Below are 14,738 nucleotides of genomic sequence, written 5' to 3'. Positions count from 1 at the left end.
AACAACTTTGTAGATTCCCTCTCCCTTAGGGATAGCACACAACATTTTATTGTGCTACTTAGAGACCAAGGAATGAATAACATCTAGTAACTCAACCTGTTTAGATTGGTCAATATTAGGGTCTCATGACAAGAAAATTTTAAAAAAAAGGAAACTAAATCATCATAAATTTCTTGATCATTAGTAATTTGAAGTCTTCCTTTAGTAAGAATGGTAATATGGGTTTTGGCTCTATGTTTTAGAGTAGACAGATGAATTTTTTTTGTATTGATATCTCCTTCTTTGAGCCAAATATATCTAGACCACTATCTCCAATAGGTCTCTTCTTTAGATATTATTTCATGATACTCCACCAATTTCTCATTTTCATCCTTCACCAACTCCATCAAGTATCCCTCCTACTAGATTCCATCTTGGATAATTTCACGTTCATCCTTAATAGAAGATTTACTCTCAAAGATATTTCCCAAAATGCCTTTTATTCCATTCTCTAACTTTCTTTTTAACATGCCTAGGTTTTGAAGCCACACGGTATAGGGTCGTTCCTTCAATGCTTATGTTCCATCATTCTGCAAGCCAATCCTCAAACTGAGGGTGCTGCATCCACATTTTCTCAAATTTGAATGGGAAATTTTTCCTAGTTTGACTAGCCTCCACCATAAATAAAAGAGGAAAATGGTAAGAAGCTATCTTCTGGATAGGTTGTAGCTTAGACACAAAATCTTTAGTCCAATCCAAAGATATCAAAACTCTATCCAACCGAGCTTGGATGCTTTCATCTCCCACTCTTTTGTTACTATAGGTAAACTCAATCCCATGAAGATCTAATTCCATTAATCCCTCCTTGTTTATAAAATCCATAAGATCCAATATCCCTTCTAGTTGACTAACATTTTCACCTTTTTTTAAATGCTCATAAAGAGGAACATTAAATCCCCCAAGAAAAGCCATCTACCTTTATAGTCAACACTCTTAGATAAAAAATCCCAAAAAAAAAATTCTACAGTTTTTATTATGGGTGCATACACATTAACTAAATACCAATAGTTATTTTGGGCATTACCCTTTAACTTAAACACCAATAAATATTTATTAGCATCAATCAAATTACTAGAGAATAAAGACTATTTCCACAAGATCATTGTTCCTCCAGAAGCACCTTTAGAACTACTTGCCATAATACAATAATTATTAAAATATTTAAGCCTTTCTGCTTTTTCTTTTTCTATTTTAGTTTCTTGAAGCACTAAAATATTAAGTTTCTACTCTCTTACAAAGTTATGAACAATATCAAGTTTGTGAAAATTATTCATCCCTCTAATATTCCATGTGATCACTTTCATAGTAACTTTTTGGGAGTAAAATCTAGAATAGTTGCTTGTTTCTATCAGCAATATTTTGTAAGTTTTCACTTTCTCTTGTCTTACTAGTAGTTTTCCTACCAGATTTCTCTGAAGTTCCAATATTAGGTTTCAACTTGAGAGAACCAATTTCTAGTTTACTTCTTTGGGTTTCCACTCCTGAAGAAGTCAGGTTAGGATTAGACTTCTTCTTTATTTTCTTCCTTTGACCTAGTTTCTATTTAGATTCTATCTTGACAGAAATCAAATCCAAGCATTTTGGCTCCTAAACATCATCAAGATTCAAAAGCTCTTGTCCTGAGGATTTTGAAAAGATCTGAGGGACTTCCTGCAAAGGCTCTCCCAAAACTTCCAACTTGTCTTGTTGACCACTTCTTTCCTCAAGGATTTCTTCTTCCTCTGTCTCCTCTAAATCTACAAAACCTTCCATTTTAGGATCTTTGTTTTGATAAATTACCATCTGGTTCATAGGATCTTCACGTTCCTCTTTTTCCTTGGTCCTAGAGACTTCATTATTCTAGGATTTCTCCTTATTTTGAAAACCTTGACTAACTTTTATTTCAGCCATCTTTTCTAGGATGGTTTTAGGTTTCCATACTCTTTTTTGTTCTGGTTCCCTCTTTTTTTCCCCATTCACCATCTTTGGTTTGTTTTTTGTTTTTATTAGACAATTTTTAGCCTAGTGGCCATACTTTTTAAAAACAAAATAGGCATTAGGGAGGTCCTCAAAGACTATTTCTTGCATCCTTTTTCCAAGTTTTGAATTTATTTCCACTTTCAGGGGAAGATTTTTCAAATGAGAAACTTTCACATAGATCCAAGCACAATAAAGTTTTGACCTTGAAGCCATCCCATTATCAATAGCTATTAGCTTACCAAAAGAACCATCTATCCCCTTAAAAATGTCTTCATGCCAAAATTCAAGCAGAAGCCCTAGTAATCTAACCCAAACCAAAGTAGTTAGGAAAAAGGCATCAGACAGATCCATATTGGGTTCCCACTTCTTGATCGTTAGAGTACTATTACCAAACAACCAAGGACCACCACATAGAGCCACATTTAAATCTTCCTTACACATAAAGACAAAGGAAAATAATCTATTCATCATTAGCACAACATCCACTTTCCCATGAAGGGTCCATTTCCTTTTAACCATATTTCTAAGACCATCAACTTTTGGATGAGCCCCTGGAAATTTACCAACTAGGGTAAACTCTATAGTTGAAATAGAATAATCAACAATCAAATATAGGATGAAAATTTGAAACTCACCTTTTTCCCAATAGGATTTAGAAGTAACAGGAGGAAAAGATGACTTTCCTCCTAGCTTTCTTCCAAATAATGAAGACCATGTGTGTTGACTTGTCTCCACGACATCCTTCTTTTGATCCTCCACATGTGATGAAATTGCACCCTTGCTCACATCCACCAAAACATTCCCCTCCTGTAGTGGGTCCCTAGTCTAGTCTAGGTCAAACACTTAATCAGGGGGTTAGAATAATAGACATTCACAACCCCACATCTTCTAGAATAGAAACCAAGCAACAATTTATCTTCTTCTTGCTCCAGACCATCAACATCTAACCCCAAGGAATTATCAAACCTTGCTAATATGCCCACATTCAGATTCCCTACATCACTTGTCAAATTCCCCACGTTCAAATTCCCTGTGATGCTAGGGTTAGTTCCTACTGCTAGATTCTCACCTACCAGATTCCCACCCACGAGAGCTCTCATCATTTCAAAAATCCACCTATTTTGGCATAGTTATATTAATTCAATTTTATTATTATTATTTAGGAGTTTTATTTTAATAATAAACTCTAAATAATGCTATTAGTTAAATTAATAAATATTTGATAAAAATGTCTTAGGATTTAATAAAAAGAGAAAAATGAATTAATTTGATAAAGATTATTTTTATTAATTGTAAGACTTTGTGCATGAAACTAAAATAAAAATGGAAAAGGGGTTTTGCGTGATTGCACAATCAAAGTCCTAATTTGGGGGAAAACTCTTTATTAGGAAATTAGAGTTCATTTCTCTAGACCAAGATTTGCAGGAGTAAATTTCTGAGAAGAGGGTTTTCAGAAGAAGGAGAATGCTTGCGAGCTCCGTGTGTTTGTTGTTTAGCATCAGACGCATGTAGGATCTCATGAGTTTTGTACATTAGTTCATCTATGAAATTATATATCTTCTCTCTCTGATTGAAATTGTTTCAAATTATATTTGGGTCGAAACCCTTGTTTGTATCTTTATTGTTCTTGTTTTCAAAGACATCTGCAAATGAATTGAAAACTTTGAAACCCTTGTCTTGAAAATTTTAAAGATTCATGTTCTTGACTATTTACTATTTGGGGAGGTTTTGGAAAAGAAATCAAAATTTAAAATACAAATTCGATTGGTTATTCATGATTTCTATATCAGGTCTATGATGAAAATTTTATTTAAAAAAACATATTATATAAATATTACCATAGTAAATAAATTATTGTGGTCATAATTATACAAAAAATGGTAATTAATTTTTTTTCTATTTGTACTATTTTCTTTTAAGAAAAATATAGTATTATTTTAAATATATATATAATACTATATTCCTTGTGGAGGGGTTTTTATATTGTTTGGTGGTATTAACAAAATTATAAAATAATTTTTTTATGGTGGGCAGGGGCCACCCCCCCACCCCCCCTTGTCTCCTCCAATCTTCATCACAAGACTACAATGATAGCCAAGGCTACCATGCAGTCCTTGACTGTCATGACAGTCGAGGCTACCAAATCAGTCTATCACACACTAGCCTAGGGCTATGTGATGGCTACCCCACTTTGGGGTTAAGGTAAGTTTTTTTTCAAAATTGTTTTAATATATTTTATTATTATTAAATATTAACTTTTTAAACTATTAAATGCTATTATTATTTTTAATATATAATTATTATATTAGATAATTTAAAAATTTATTATTAGTAGTAAATTAATATAAATATATTATTTTATTAATAACAAAATATATATTTTAATTAATTACTTCATTAATAATATATTTTAATGAAGTAGATTGATAATCGTAATTTAATTTGGGAAAATTGATGAGTTTTAATAAGCTCAGATTTGATGATATGGTTTGGTTTAAATGAGACAATTTTTATTGCTAGGGAAAGAGTGTTTCTTTTGTAAAGTCGAAAACCTAGTCAAATTGTAATACTTCAAAATGAAAATGAAAACTTAAAAATCTATTAGTGGAAATTGAACCTTTTTTATTCAAAACCTAATGAATTATGGAAGTTACTTTTATATGTAATTATGTGATATGTGGTTTAATATTGTGGGTCTTAAGTTTTGACTTAGTACTTAGACCAAATCAAGATGTTTACTAGAGGTCGAGAGTTACTATTTTTTTTGTGATGTCATGTGATGTCATGATGATGTTATGAATATGATCTTTTATACCTGACCATGGTGATGTGTAACATATTTTCTATGATAATTTTGTTCAGATGTTTTTGGTGCTTTCAAGTTTTCTTGTGTAGAACTAAGGTAAATGGTGTGACTTTTCTAGTGTAATCTTTAAGTCTTCAACTAGTTATCTTTGGATGGTTTCCAGTTGCTTATATAGGATTGAGGTGATTATTGTGTTTTATCTTTTGGTGCTTTCAAGTTGTTTGTATAGGACTGGGGTGATATTGAGATTTGATCTTTAGGTGCTTTCCAGTCACTTGTAAAGGACTGAGGTGATTTTTGTGTTTTATCTATAGCTGCTTTCCAGTTGCTTGTAAAGAACTGAGGTGAAAACTATGATTCTTTGATTTATACTTTTGTGAGCATAGGGTAGGTAATCTATGTGTACATTGGGAAGTGGCTATAAAATGAATTAATAAGAGCCAATTTTTTCCTCGCCCATGCCTTGAGTGCTAGTACATGCTAGGATGGAAGTAGAGAGGATGCTTGGTTGCGACCTTGCTTTGTTAGTATGATTTGTTTGTATGAAAGGATACTAGTGCCACATAGAGACACTAGGGGGCAGAGTCTAAAGAGGTTGCTAGGGTAACCTTAGAGTTGGGTCATGCGATGACACTTGCCCATTTACATAGTACATTTTCTATGTGTCTTTTTTGCCTCTAGGATTAGATGATACTTGTGTCTTGATACCCTTTGAGATAGTTTTCTATAAGGATTTCCTTGACCTAGATGTTGGTTATGACTTGTAGATTGATATATGTACGAGACTTGAGTTTATCTCCTCGGCACTGTGGGAGTGGACTAGTTAGGTTCCACAAGGCCGAGTGGTAGTGTATTTTTCTTATACCATTGAGATCTAACCATTGGATGTGGTTGTTGGATGTACCTGTGTAGTTGATCCTTTCTTTTTGATCTTGTATTTCTATTGGATAGTATTATTCTATTGTATTGTATTTATTTTATCATAGATCTTATGAGATGATGTATTTATTTATGATGTATATTCTTTGGGCTTTTCATACCCTGTGATTTTTACAATGGATGATTATGCATTCTAGTTATGCCAAGTGGCATCCTTTGTAATTGTATATTATTTAATTGGATTCGTATTTATGATTATTCCATGATGTGGATTTTGGTTATGTGTTAGATTTAATATTAGTAAAACTTTTACATGTGATTCAATGTCATGGAACCCTTAGGATATGTAAGATGTTTTGATGGTTGTATGTATATGAGTTAGTTCTTCTACTATATATTATCTCTTATTGTTTATTATATTTTTAAAAAAAATGTTCGACAAACTTAGTGAAACTTTAGGTTAATTTCTTTTTGGGTTCCTTGGTGGGGCGTTACACTTATCATTCCATCACAAAAGTATTTTAATCTTATTCCATACAAATTAAATAAATTCCAATTGAAGACCACAAAAATGAAAGTGTCAATTACTCCATTAATTGGTGTGAGTGAGGTGATCACAAGCACAATACAATGAGGTAGTTGTTAAATATCTTTGCAATGCCTTCAAAATCCTTGCATAGGGAGACAAAGATAGAGATGAAAAACACTGAGATAGTCCTTCTAGAGGATATGACCCCACATAATAATAAATTCTTTGACTATAATTTGTTTTTTGTTTGGACTATGTAGGTCGAGTGGAAGAAAGCCCATCAATTAGCCAATAAAAAATTAGAAAAATATAACAATCTGAATCAATTTGTTCATCTTGCACTACCTTTTGAAGACTTTGGCCCATTGCTTTCAAAATTTAGCCTCTTCTTTTCATATATGAAACTTCTTTGACATTAATATTTATAAATTATATATTAGATATAACTTATCAAATCCTCTTAGCACACAAGTACCCTAAAAAAGACATAAATATGAATATTTGGTTAGTCACTTAGCATGAACATCAATGAGATCAATTATAAGGTAATAATATTTGTACCTTGGTGGAAACAACAACAATGCTACACTTTATTACATATGATATTATATACTTATTAATTGTTATTTATTTTTACTACACTAGAGTACAAACAACATTAAATATCACTACTGTCACATTCATTAAAGACCAATTAATAAATTATTTTGTACTAATCAAAATTAATTTTAATTTTTGTTTTAAAAAAATGTATTTCTTATACAGTTGAGGTTTATTGACATGGGACTATTAGGGCAAGTAAGTAATCTAGATTGCAAAAAAAAAAAGTTAAGAAAGACAAAGCAAGGGGAGAAATAGGTTGTGATTCCATAGGAATAAAATAGAGTGGATGAAAATAGGAAGCAAACTAAAGATATAAAAACACATACATTGAAACAAAAGTAATAAAGTATACAACAATGTGAAAGAGGATGTGTACATAGGGAAGAAAGAGAGGATCATTGCAAGTAAAAGAAGGCAAAGATTTTAGAATTGTAAATATAAACATAGAGGAAGGGTGTTGATGAACATAGATAAAAAGGACATAGATAAGAGAGAAATAATGGTGGGTATGATATCTGAACATTGTTAGAGGTTTGTGATACAAATGAACTAAGTTAGAGGCTTATTGCCAAGAAAACAAAGTACAAACATGAGAAATTGGAGAATGGAGGCCATGAGTGAATTTGTATGCTTTCAATTTTTATTTTATTTTTATGAATCCATTATAAAAATTTAATGAATAATATATTTTGTTTCAAAGTGTAAGTATTGTGAGATTGGGCTTATCCTTAGTCTTTGACCCAATTTTCTTTTCAAGATTGAGATGAATACTGAATGGATGGGAATAGGTACTTTTGATAGAGGAAATTTTTTTCCCTATTCTCTAATATTCTAGAGTACCCAATGGGGTCAGTGGATCTAGACCAAGGGGGCAAGGGCCTTCAATCTATTCTTGCTTGCACCTAGAAGATTCTTGGCATGGTGAAAAGTATGTTTGAGGTGTGTAAGAGTTGTGAGAGTGAGCTTGTTGCAAAAGGACATCTGTGTTGTTGGGAATACAATAGGAAATTAAACTCTGAGAGGGGAGGGGGGGGGGGGGGGCAAGGACGTGAGGGGCGAATCAACACTTAAAAATTTCAACCTCAAAAATTATTCATCATAGATCCATTTTACAATCTATGCATATAAATTAAAATACCAAATTAAGCATATACATCCATAGCATGAAAGTAAAATATTCAACATATGTATGACACAAGATATTTGGTTACCTAGAAACCCTCCAAGAAGAAGGTAAAATTGGGGTGGGGATGACACCCACAAATCTTCACTACAACAATAATAAAGTGTATCCAATGAAGGTTATAATGTTTGATCATGAAACATGATCTACCTTGTGAAAGGTCTACCATGTTAAAGGCTTACAAAATTGTTAGATCTTGCCTTGTTAAAGGATTCAAACACCCTACTAAAAGTGTGCCTAGTAAAAGGACTTTAACTTACAATGAAGTAGCACCCTGTTAAAGGATTTACAACAACCTGTCAAGACTACTTTGTTAAGAGATTTAACCAATTCACCTGTTAGAATGTCTCATCAATGATCCTTTGGTTAGCACTTTTTTCTTAATTTCAGATCACCTCTATCATGATCTATACTTGATCCTTTCTAATTATATGTATCTCTCATGTCCTCTGATTCCTTTCTTCTATTTTTCTTTAATTGATTCTACAATGTAACTCAAATCATAACACCTTGGTCACCATGAATGCTCTATTTTTGCATGCAAAATCTCTTCAATTCTCCTTAATCATTCTTAAAGAGTTTAGGGTTTGTCCTCCTTAAGAAGACCTAGGTTACTTAGAGTTGGGTATGAATCAACAATAGTGATTCACCCATATTGCCACTTAAACCTTCCCTTTTTCTAATTGGATGCATGTAATGCATAGGGATTCAAAATTAAGATTCAAAATTATCATCAAAGATTGTAAAACTATCCTTAAGTTGGCCCAAAAATGGTTTACATAGAAGTTTATGCCATTACAAACATCTATATCAAAACTATGTAACTCAGTACTTGAAGTCCTTGGTGCTTGACATAAACTACAACTTCAATGTTGTAACTCAACCTATAAATGACTTGGCATTTACTAATAACTCAACATCTAAATAGCTTGATGCATACCATATGCTTGACACTTACTATTTACTCGGCTCATACTAAATATCTATTTCTCAACATATACTGTTTGACAACTTATGCTCGACAAGTATTACTTGTTCGGCATGAATTAAGTAAATGACTTAAATATATTGTCACTCATATATGTCAAAACCAATATGAAATTAACAATCTCTCCCTTTGACATGAGCGGAAAAATACTTGATCACGTATGAATAACCTTTAGTATTTCAAGCATAACTTAGATAATATCCATATACATACAAAATTTCAAAACTTCAAAAGTTTGCAAAAGCTTATGACTCATCAGTCATACCTCAAAATTAAATAACTCCCCTTGAGTTGATTGTGTTCTTTTGTATCTGAATCAAAATTATTCCTCCTACTAAGTAAAATTGTATTAGCTAATCTATGTACTATGTTTCTGCCATAGCTGAACTTTTCTCAAAAATATTATCTCTCCCATACTTCTTATTTCTTATTTCTCCCCCATTTTGACACTGATGTCAAAGGGTTATACACTTATAGTGTGTTTTTCCAAAAATAATTTGTGGAGCTCAAGCATTATTTTCAATACAACATCCCAATTATCAAAAGCTACCTCCAATGACTTAATCTAGATGACCAACTTAGCAAGAAGGTGAACTAAGCCATCATGAGTAGAAAGATGCAGATCTTTCTTCATGAGTGTTTTACCAAAGGCTAGTTCCTTGTGAAAAATCTCCATATGTGGAGTCGAAATAGACTAGATGTTGATCAATTTAGCCTTGATGTTTGCTTCATCTATGTGTAATATTTCTAACTGACTTTGGAAGTTCAAGAGAGTCCTAAAATGTTTCTCACTCTAAGCTAGAGATTTTGGTAGAGTTGTACCAGATGACTATATACGACTCTCCAAACTCAATAGGTGTCTCCTTATTTCTTGTGTGAAGAGTATGGGATTACACAATTTGGTGTACAAAGAGAAAATGTTCTCTAGTACCTTCTTCATAATGTCAATTTTGGTTGCTAACTCAACCTATGATAGTGAAATAACACTTGATATCTTTTCAAAAACCTTATGTTGAAACTTCCTTTCAAACCATTCAATTAATTTTACGTTGGAATCTAGATCTATGTCATTTAGCTTCTCCACTAAGTTGGTTAGCTGCTTTATGATCAATTTGTTCCTTTTGGTGCTAGAAGGCTAAATGCATCAAGAAAAAATGTCCTTGATATCTATCAAATCCTATTTCTGCCTATGCTCCTATTTGAGTAGTTCTTGATTCTTCCTCTTTGCAATAACATCCTGAAGTATGTCCATCTTCTCAATAGTGATGGTTGCATAATCAAACTTGGCCAACTGAATCACTTCATCCAAGTTCACATTAACAAATGATGTGACTTCATCTGCCTTAGATGTTCTTAGACTTGATTGTGATGATTTTAGGTGTATAGCTTCTATGCTAGGCCTACGAAGAGCTTGACTAGGAAGAGTAGCAGTTTTTGGTAATGTCACCATGTGTTCGTATTGCTAATTTCTCCTTGGGTTTGGTAGTCATAATTATCTCTTCAGTCTTATCCTTGGCTTTCTCTACATTCATAGATGCACCTTGATCTTGTGTTGTAAGTTCAAGAGTATCTACCTAACCTATTAGAACTTGTGTTCCTTGATTCTTTTCTATCTCATCTTTATGCTCTCCAACTATCTCACCCTTGTCATTTTCCTTTACATTGACTAAGACTGGAGTACTTTGTGCCAATGTACTGATGGTAGAAGTAGTTTCCTCCTTCCTTTGATATACCACAAGGGGTAATATAGGTTGTATGAAGGTGAGTTGAGGAGGGATTGTAGATGTCACTTGTTTATGTACTTCCTCCCCTACATATACCTTGTTTTCCTTCTCAATTTCATCACCACTCACCAGTACAAGATTTTCACAAAGTTTATCCTGGGTAGTGGATTCTACCAGTATCTTCTTTAAGTCATCCTCTATAAGGGATTGATGTTCTGAGTGATAGTATCAGAAACATCCTTAATCTTTACTGTATCACTTTTTGTATTCACCTCATGTTGAGGACTAGCACTTGACACTAGTGTATCTAGTACACTTTGTTTTGTTTGTTGCTCATCCTTAGCTGGTGCCTATATATCTTCATGTTTTTTAGTGCCTTCCTCTTGTGTAATTATCTCAATGTCAACTATGATTAGCTTAGTTACCTATTGCTGCTCATCTTTTTCCTCACCTACCTCAATAGGTGTCTGCATTATTGCCTTGGATGTTGTCAAACCATATAATGATTTCCAAATCAAAGTGGTCTTTTGTACAAAATCCTCAACCTTATTCTACAATATGTTGAATGCCCTGTATTTCAGTTCAAATTTTCTAGTATGCTTCTTTAATGCCTTAGCTATTGTTTCCCTATCTAGTTTTGGCATCACTCTTGCAAGTGTAGTCTCTCTAATTTGTCTTTCTATGTTGAGACTATATTGCCACTTTTTCTCAACTCTATCAGATAATTCCTTTGGTAGAGAGTTGACAATCTCAATTGGAGTTTGTTTAAATGTTGCCATCATGGCATAAATTAACTCCTCTACTTGGTTCATCTCAACTTTTCCAAGTTTATCAAACTTAATATGTGTGAGAATAGATAAATCAACATTATTCCTTATGTTCTCACATATATTGTCCAAATTTGAAAAAGGACGATGACTTAACACTTGAAATTGGTTGTTGTCATTAGATTCAACTGAAGCTATGTATTTTCTCCTTGATCTCTTCTCAGGCTTCTCTTCATTGCTAGCTAGTCTAGCTCTCTTCTCTTTTGGCTTAGCTTCTTCTTGAGCCTTCTTGGTAGTAGCCCTTATGCTTTCTCTTGTAGAGGGAACTATAGGCTTAAGCTTTGCAACCTTCCTTGGTTTGCTAAAAGTTGTGATCTTAGTTTTCCTCTTCTTTTGCTCAGCTGCTTCACTGGCTTCTTCTCCCTCGAAACCTTCTTCAATTTCTACCTCTTTTGCCTGGTCTTCTCCTTGACCTTGAGTTAAGGCCAGTGGTGCTTGAATAGGTATATCTTTTTCTTCCTTATCATCATCATCTTCTTCTTCTTCATTTGCTCCTTCACCAAATTTTTGCTTTAGATTCCTAAAAAATTTGTTCTTCTTTCTAATGATTGTGGCAGTCTTCAAATCCATAGTTCCCAAAGGTAGTAACCTTAGCATCTACATCTTCTATAAGCAATGTTTTTATTATTGCAAAGGCTTCATCAACATTTATTTCATAGCCTAGTAGCCTTAGCCACCTTACCCTTGGAACAATAACTTGAACATATGTAAAATCAATATCAACTAGAAAGAAAAAATCATTGAAATGTTTCTCAACTAGTGAAACTAGTATCCTCAGTCTCTTCTTCATTGATTGTTTGAAGTCCTCAAAGTAGATAGTCATAGCTAACTCAAAATTGTTTCCTAGTTGCTCAATAAATTCACCTATCTATATTGCAATAGATCTATTTATTTTCTAGAAAATTTTACCAAATGTGGGGAATGCAATCTATACATAAAAGAACATACATACAAGAATTGAACCAAATTTACATTGTTCACTTTTGGTATTCCTTATTGCTCCCAAATTTTCTAATAAGTGTTGCATTTGGAACTTGACAAGGTCATATGTATGATCCTTCTTAACTATCTTAAAGCTCATGTCAACAACAATACATGGTACAGTGTTGAGCCTACTTGATTGGTAGAATTTATGTGTTATTATCCTCATTGAAAATACAATTAGGGGATTTGAGATTGTATCCATTGCCATGCCTCATTTGTTCCACACCACCCCTGTATTCCTCTCAATGACCTCTTTAGATTCACTCCTCATGGTTTTAGGTTGATCAAGTGTTGGATACCATGTTACTCTATGTACAAATTTATTGGTGATTTTCATCGATCCATTATCTAACCATATACAATTATCATGAATTCTACTCAAAACTATCTTTATCCATTCAATATTGAAAACATTGGGAAAATCTAGGGCATAGGTCAACCCTTTTCTCTCTAAAATTTTGAATTCATCCTTCAATGCTCCATTTTTACATAGTTTCCCATAGGTTTCCCTAATCTCCATGTCTCCTATGCTACCCACCTTGCATGTGTAGCAACATCTTACATCTTGAATCATCAAAACTTGAGATGGTATCATTGAAAAAGCACTAGATGGATCTTTCTTGTAAGCAATATCAAGAATGGCTCTAAAGTTTGGTTGTCCAATCTCATTGTTTATGAATTGCACATTCAAATTTTTTTTACCCTCTTTAACCTTAGGAGTTGAAGAACTAGATGCCATTATGTAAACTAGGGCTTGTGAAAATTTAAACTGCATAGCTCAACACACGATAAATACCTTTGCAAATCTGTTGTTATGATGTAGAGTGACTATTGAATTTTACTTGCAAATGTTGGGATGGTCTCTTTCAATTTTCCTTTCTCTCTTCGTGCTCTCCTTCAAATTTGAATGATGTCAAATGAGTAGAAATTGATCATATAGACCTTAAAACCTTCTATTTAATGCTTAGTGCTTACATAGTTGTAAGCTCAGCTTCAATAAAGATTTCAACTCACTCAGCTTCCATGAAATTTCATTTTCACTCAAAAACAACTATGAGCTCAGTCAACACTATCAACTTTGATAGCTCAACATCAACTAACATTTCACTCAGCAACCATCGTGAAATTTTTCATGCTCAACAGTAACATGAAAACTAACAAAACTTAAAGATTTCTTCCAAGTTATTATCAACACCTTACATCTTTATTCATGCATATGTAATATTTTCAGAACTAAATTCTTGGAAATGATGTATAGTATATCCTTTTAAATATTAGTCCCACATACCTCTTCATTGCTTAATTTGAGGAGGTGTGATCACCTGACCCATTGGGTGAAGTGTGTTGGAAATTTGATTGAAAAGCTCATTGTTGAAGATCAAAGAGGGAGATTGTTGGAAAGAAGGAAGAGAATGTTTTTAATCATTTTTTTGTCATTGATCTCAAACCTGCTACTTGTAGGAATGACGTTTTCTTATAAGATCCAAGTACTATCACTTAGTTGATTGATGAAGAGGGTTTGATCAACAAGATGTAACAAGAGCACCTGAGAGAAAGGTTGAGTTATGATGTTGTAATGAAGTGCAAGAATTAGTTAAGACAATGGTTAAATGATGCATTAATAGCATACTCAAAAATATAGAGGTTGGTCACACTTAGACACATTAGACGAAGGAGTTGTAACAAGGTTAAATGCAAAGCTTTAACTAAGATCATTAGTGGATTCTAAGCAAGTTAGTTGAAGCCGAGAAAATTCTCAATTGGAGCTGAGTAACAAAAATTCTAGTGTGTGTCGAGTGATCTTTAGGTGCTGAGTGAAGATCAGGTGTTGAGCATCAGAAAATTCTTAGTTGGTGCCAAGTGATCTTTAGGTGCTAAGCATCAAGAAAAACATAGTGGGTGTTGAGTAACACAATATGTGCCCAGCACCAGTATTTCAATAGTACTGAGATACTACATTATTTCAAATGATGAAGATTTACCAAATATGAGCCGAAAAAGTGGTTACATTGAATTTTGTGAGCAAGTAGGAAGATAAGGATGATGAGCTGGTGGCACAAAATCCTATGCAAACCATTTTTGGGTGAATTCTAAAGGATTATTCAAGAATTTTCTAGATGAAATAAAATATGGGTTAGATGCAATGAATCCTACCTAATCAAAACAATTGAAATTAAAAAATGGAAGAATCGAGCGGAAAAAGGATCTCCAAGACTT

This window comes from Cupressus sempervirens, chromosome 10 (assembly GCF_028749045.1).
Source record: "Cupressus sempervirens isolate cs-2001-9-10 chromosome 10, ASM2874904v1, whole genome shotgun sequence".
Classification (NCBI taxonomy): domain Eukaryota; kingdom Viridiplantae; phylum Streptophyta; class Pinopsida; order Cupressales; family Cupressaceae; genus Cupressus; species Cupressus sempervirens.
The sequence above is the reverse complement of the archived record's forward strand: the minus strand, read 5'-3'. Positions refer to the sequence as shown.